The 7086-nt window shown below is 45.2% G+C and overlaps 1 long non-coding RNA gene across 1 annotated transcript; it reads right to left on the bottom strand.

The window, feature by feature from the left end:
- Nucleotides 1-693: 693 nt before the first annotated feature.
- On the bottom strand, nt 694-6468 carry LOC115644880. Its single transcript, XR_003998615.1, has 3 exons — nt 6405-6468; nt 5309-5477; nt 694-1596 (listed from the first exon to the last, which is right to left on the bottom strand). It is a non-coding gene; the product is annotated as an uncharacterized LOC115644880 (long non-coding RNA).
- Nucleotides 6469-7086: the final 618 nt, after the last annotated feature.

Genomic DNA, 7086 nt, shown 5'->3' with positions numbered 1-7086 from the left:
CTAATCGAGCATGGCTGTGACTCAAAGCACTTTTCCAACTCTTCTGTTGACCTCCATTGCCCCCATTTCGACCCAACCAGCTAGTCAAAGTTCAGGGTCCTGAAGATGTTTCAGCTGGAAGTAGGAATTGATGATGGAGTCTAGTATTTTCTTTGATGCAATCTTGTTTATTTACAAGGAATGTAAGAAGTCCTGTGTCTCCGGATGCAGAAGGAGCCAAGAACAAAAGGAGCAGTTTCTTAGCTTACAGCCCACATGCCTCTTTAGCCAACACCAGACCTGAAAACTCTCTCTCTAGCTTATTCCAGGGTCTGTTGTTAATTTAGATGGAACACATGGACGAAAAGTGTTAAGACCCTGGCACTGTCCAACATTAAACAGTGTTAAACAAGGTTTGATATACAGAGGCTGTTAGTATCATGGCTAACACATCATTAAAAAACCTTTAAGCCTTTTATTAAAAAAACAGAAAAGAAGGGAAACAACAGTTAAAGCATTTGAAATGTAAAGCATTAAGTAAGGTTTTCATACCACCCCTTGTTCCCTTTCTCTTTAGCTGGAGACAGTTATTAGAAAGAAATCCTCTAGTTCGAAACAGCCTTTGCATCCGGCGAAGTGAGTATTCACCCATGAAAGCTTAAGCTCCCATAAGTCTGTTAGTCTGTAAGGCGCCACAGGACTCTTTGCTGCTCTTACAGTCTTTACGATGGTATCAAAGATGGTAATAACTTTCCTTTTGGGGTGTGGGGGAGAGAAGAGGTGAGTTGAAATGGGCTGGAACTGTTGTTATTAAAGTCTGATTTCATTTCCTAAGATGACAAAGCAAGATAAACACGCATAAAAGGGGAGAGAAGAACAGCAGATGTAGAAAATGAGCCTTCTGTCTCTGAGGTTGACTCACACGTGCAACCTCACTGTAGGAAAAACAGAATCATGGCACATGGTCTTATCAGCCACCCTGGCAAACTCTTACCTATGGGTGGCGCATATAAGAGGCAGAAAGGAGCAAGCGGTGGGTGGAGGGGCCTCTGGGCAAGAGATGGAGCAGGGGTGGGAAGAGGCAGGGCCATGGGGGAAGAGGAAGAGCAGGAGTGGGAAGAGGCAGAGCAAGGGTGGAGTAGAGCAGGGGTATGGAACTACAGTCTAGGCACTGGTGGCCTCCCCCACATTAGGAAATTTCCGGTGCTCACGTAAGCCTCCCAAGATTAAAAAGTCACTCCCCACCTATGCTTTTAACAGCATCAAGCTGTTGAGGGCATTATTTTATTTGTCTCTGTGGTCACAGGCTTACTGCAAAGTTCTAAAATATGCAGTCTTGGCAAGCTCTTATTAGACAAACAGGGGAGAGAGAAGAAAGAGAATAAGGTAGGGAAGGAAAAGGACACACTGGGGACAGAAAGAGACAAAAGTCTCACATGGCAAGTGGTGTTCAGGATTTATCCAAAGCCAGTGGACATGGCAACATCATCTGGTACCCCCATTGGTCCCCATCTGGTCAGCACATCTTTCAGGATTAGCTTGAAGAAGTCCGGGAGATGGTGGAGTGCCACGATGGTGGAGCTCACTCAAGCAGTCTATTTGTCTCTCCAAGTCTTTCTTTAAGGACACAAAGAGGAGTGATAAGTGGAACAGCCCATCCCCTCATTATTTTATCCACAAGTTAGACCTAGTTTCTCATACACCAATTTTGGTTCACTGATTTTTGGTTCCACACTTTTCTTGTTTACCAGGCATGATCTTAACACAATCCTTGAGTTATATCAATAGTTCTTTTTGTTTGGACTAATTCAGTCTGTTTCCGTTGTACCATCAACATTCATTGTTATAGGGTACTGTGATACTTCATGAACTTACACTCACTTCTTACAGTTGAGCTCACAAATGGGGTAAGTTTGTAGGCCAAGTTATGACAACAGGTCACACTGTACTTATAGGCTTCTGCTTGGCTTTCTTGCCTCTTCCTCTCTCTGTTCTTGTCTCTTGGGCTATCTTCCCAAGTGGTACAGCCTATGTCAGCAAAAGTTACGTTGCTCAGGAGGTTGAATATTCCCCCCCTACACACACACACGACACATGTTACACCAGCATAAACACTTGTGTATACAGCGCTATGTCGGCAGGAGAGCTTCTCCCACCGACAAAGTGGAGTTGTTTTTTTCATGCCAATGGAAGAGCTCTCTCCCATCAGCATACAGCATCTTTACCAGATGTACTTCAGTGGCATGGCTGTATTGTTACATCTGTGCTGCTGCAGCACTGTATGTATAGACATGGCCACAGTTTCTCTGTGATCTCTTTTCTCCACATACACCCCTCCATTCAAAACAATTCTCAGTCAGAAGTTCCTGGACAAGTTCACCCACACCTGTTGTCTTAAGTGCAGGGCAGGAGGGCTTATGCTTACAGTTATGTTAACTGCCGGTGAGTTCACACCTTTCAAACCTCAATGGGGTGTTAACCCATAACAAGAAGCAGCTCATATTGTTTATTTTATCTAAACTATGTATGCTTCTCCAAAGGTTCATCAATCATTGCATTTCTCCCCCCAACAGTGTCTTTTGTATGGAATCATGAAACTATGTGTCTCTTCTTATCCCCAGCCAGAAAAAACAGCTAATAGTCCTCCTCTAAATGCATAATTACCGTCAATTAATGTAGTGCAGTTCATGCACAGCTTTGCATCTTGCGGCTTATGCAATGATCCAGTCAAAGGAATAACAAGGAGATATTTTTGTAATGTCTAAATTTATTTTAAATTTGACATGGGATTTCTACACTGAGGAAACTGACATTTCAAAGCTTTTACTAGACTATGTACCTTAAAAAAACAACAACTGATGGATGTGGGGGAATTTAGTATAGTGATCAGAAAAGGTACAAGGTGGGGTGGGGGGCTAATAGCACAGGTTAGAGCCAAGCACATGTAGGCAAGAACTGTGCAAACTTCCTTACGTGAGGCCTGATAAGGTGAGGTGCTGTCAATCTGAGCTGAGGGCCCGCAGCACCTTGCAGGACTGGCCCCATAGCATGGCTTCTGACCTTACATCCCTCCAAACTTTCCAAGGACTGAACTTGTGAGCACTGTTACCAAAATATTGGGTCAGCTTAGCTGTGAGCCAATGACAGCCAGACAGGGATAAGGAAAGGTTGCTTTATTCTGCAGAAGAATGGAGAGTTCTGTACCTTGGTACAAAAAACTCTACTCCATACAAAAATCAAGAATCCTTTATACACACTCACACCCAGGCTTCGGTTGCGTTAGCATTTGATTGGTGGTTAGCAAACCCTGCACTTCTGCAATCTGCTCGGCAAAAACCCGCTTAGGACCAGCTTCAGCTGCCTCAGGACTGATAAGGGAAGACAGTTCAAAAGTCAGGCTACTGTGTCCGTGAGATGTCCAATTTCTCCTAATGGTTGCCAGCTATTATAAAACTACTAGCTATTAGGGGGTCGCTGCTGACTGTCACAGAGCTACTTGTGTTCCAAGAGCTGCTGAGTGCCATCAGCTCCAGTTGGACAGGTGAGGGCACTCAGCACATCTTGGAAGGTGCTCAGCCATTACAAAGACTGGTCCTCACATTTAGCTGGGATGGAATCTAGTTTTCATTTGGCCCATCTTTAATAGCAATCAGGGTTTGTCTTCTGATTATCAACCTATTTGTTTTAGCATGATGGAAACTGGTTTACAAACCCCTTAGGTTTACACACTGCAAGTAGCACCAGTAACATCCTTTTCCAGCATGATAGGTGCCTCCAGCAGTAGGGTGAGTAATGCCAACTGCAATTAAACACTTTGAAAACAATATGCTGTATTTCAGTGTATGAATAGTGACAAGTACATCTTGCTTTGCAGACTTCTAGGCTGTTGGGTTGGGTGCATTTTCCATCAGGGCTGCATCCTTTACCCACTCACATCAACCAGAATTTTGCCATTACTTTAATGGGAGGCAGCTAGGATGTGCATCAATCTGCGCATACGTAACTCCCACTACTTATGCACACACATTGGGGAAAGAATAGATCCTCTAAGGCTCACACTGCAACAACATTAGCTCAGTGGTTTGAGCATTGGCCTGCTAAACCCAGGGTTGTGAGCTCAATTCTTGAGGGGGCCATTTGGGGAACTGGGGTAAAAAATCTGGGGATTGTTCCTGCTTTGAGCAGGGGGTTGGACTAGATGACCTCCTTTAAGGCTGCACTGCACTACCATGGATTCATCTGGCGTGGGGAATCCCCAGGTGGCATAGCTCACTCTGCTCTGGGAAGGGCTTGGTAAAAGGAGTGTGTGGCCAGGAAATGGCAATCTCCAGCTAACCTCTGTCTGTGGGAACAGCCAACAGGAGCTACCAGTTACTGGCTGTAAGATAGAGCAGCCCTGAGGCTAACGTATTCTAAGCAAGCTGACTGCCGGGTGTTGCTGGGCATGTTGCGGTACACTGATCTCTCTTGATATCTGGCAGCGTGCCGGGTGTACCACACGCTCAGAGCTGAGTGCTGCGGGTGCTCTGAGCTTTCGGCTCCACAGACTCTTGCCTGTGGTGGGTGCTCAGAAACACTCCCACATTTTCAGTAACAGAGAATTCCAATGCAATGATTGCCAGAAGCAAAACAATGGAAACACCTTTGGCACAATGGGTGAAATATCCATCCCAGTGAATGAACAGCAAAGCTCACTGACTTCAATGAGCCAGGATTTCACCCAGCGACTTCACCAGTTACAACAAAAGATCAAACCCAAGAGTTCCTAACCCAGCCCCCCAGGGAAGTCCACCACAAATATATAAAGCTAAGAGATTCTTGTAACCCCTCCATACCATCCTCTGACCGGCAGACCACTTCCTGTATCTTCCTGCTGCAGCTACTGGTAGACCCCTGCCCAGGTGTGTCTTGGCCCAGCTCTCCTGCTTCGAAGGGCCTAGATAGCTCATGGCCCAGCTTCCCCTCTGCAGCTGGCTCCCAAGCTGCTGTCTCCAGCCTGCTGATCCTAGACATATGCAGCCTCTAACTGTCTGCTGGGCCTGGTTCCCTCTAAGCTAAATTGTACTTCCCTTTCCTGTACTCTGGGGACTACAGAGCTCAACTGACTGGATCTTGAACTGGGAGACAACACAGTGCTCAGTAACAAGCCAACAGGATCATTACAGTGTCTTGCACTCGGGACCAGCCTAGCATCCAGTAGCCTCAGCACTGAGACAATACAGAGGTAGCTTACAGCCAGGTGCAGCATGTTGAATCTCCAGCTTCTGCCCCCTTCAGTGTGTATCAACAAATAATGAGGTCTCAATTAAAAAACAAAAAATACACATACTACGTTATAAGCAGCAACAGTGGTTCCTGAAGAGGTGAGTGGTGTCCAGGTCTCCCCTCTTAGGGCTGTTTTGAAAAAGGTCTCCATATTTCTGCAGTTGGGAAGAAAGATTTTACCCTCCAGTAGATTCACTTGTTTCCATTGAAATGTCTCACTTTACCACTGGAACCTGCAGTGATACACAGAGAAACACAACATAGAATCAAAGGATAATCTCAATTTTGTTCACTCTTTTTTTTTGGTGCCAAAGGACAAATATTTCAGTGCTCATGAAGAGTGTCACACTGACAGCACTGGACACCACAGAGACCTCTGTCCGTGACAGGTATAGTACCAGCAACGGCTCAGCGCACTTCTCCACACCATCCAGCTCACACATCTAGGCCTTGATGTGGAGGCTCCAAACCATGGGTTAATAATGTAGGGACCAGATTTTTAAAGATATTTAGGCACCTAAAGATGTAGATCCACTCTCCCATTTGAATTTAATGAGAGTTAGGCATCTAGGGAATTTCAAAAATCACAGTAGGTGCCTCTCCACATCTTTCAGCACCTCAGTACATTTAAATATCTAGACTTAGGTCCCTATGTCCATTCAACTGCTGTCTTCTTGTAGAGGCCATCAGCAGAGTTATATAATTATAACAGGTGCTAGTGCTGAGGTGACCCAAACTTCTAAGGTATCGCACCAGATGTATCACAGCTCAGAGACAAGTTCTACAGGCACTTCAGATACTAGCGCCTGTAGGCACTATGACGCAGACATATGGTAAATGAAGGCCATTTTACTAGGGTTGGTAGAAAGGGGAAGGTTACAAATACCCTAGGTACAGTAAGTTAAGCACTGCATTGAATGTTAAACAATAACAGTTTCTATCTGGACTTTTGGGGTGGGCAGACCACTACTGAGTAAAGGCCTCAGGGTTGGTGCCTATCCAGTCCAGCCTCTGCTAGAGATAACAACAACTTGCAGGTTTCTAGGCCAGGATCAATTAGTGATGTGTCTCATTGGGACCCCTCTAAATTGGCTCCCAGTCTCTGCTACTTCCCCACCAGTCCCACAAGGAAATGCATCAGTTGCAACACCGACAGTCACCTCCTATTCCCTGGCTCCTGCTGCAGCCTGCTCTGCACACAGCTCTCCTGCTGCATTCAGCTGCCCAGCTGCTCCTGCCTTTCTACGCTATTGGAACGTCCCCAAGTGCTAGGTTACTTCCTAGGTCCGAGTCTTTCCTAGAGTTTCTTCCCCCTCCCTGATGAGTCATAGATCAGTGGGGTGGAGGATGATGGGAAGAGCAGTTTCTTGCTTAACAGATTCATCACAGTTTCAAATTGGTGCCAGCTGTGATGGTGGCTTTTGTGTGGTGGACATATGTCCAGTAGAGGCTGAACTGAGATCACCATCTCATTTCACACAGGTTTTAGAGTAACAGCTGTGTTAGTCTGTATCTGTGAAAAGAACAGGAGTACTTGTGGCACATTAGAGACTAACAAATTTATTTGAGCATAAACTTTCGTGGGCTACAACCCACTCCATCGGATGCATAGAATGGAACATATAATAAGAGCATATATACACATACAGAGAAGATGCCATACCAGCTCTAAGAGGCTAATTAATTAATATGACCTATTATCAGCAGGAAAAAAAACGTTTGTAGTGATAATTGAGATGGTCAATTACAGACAGTTTACAAGAGGTTAAGGATAGTTATCATAAGGAAATAGATTCAAGTAGTGTAATAACTCAGCCATTCCCAGTCTCTATTCAAGCGAAA

This window comes from Gopherus evgoodei, chromosome 2 (assembly GCF_007399415.2).
Source record: "Gopherus evgoodei ecotype Sinaloan lineage chromosome 2, rGopEvg1_v1.p, whole genome shotgun sequence".
In the NCBI taxonomy this organism is placed as follows: Eukaryota; Metazoa; Chordata; order Testudines; family Testudinidae; genus Gopherus; species Gopherus evgoodei.
The sequence above is the reverse complement of the archived record's forward strand: the minus strand, read 5'-3'. Positions and strand labels throughout refer to the sequence as shown.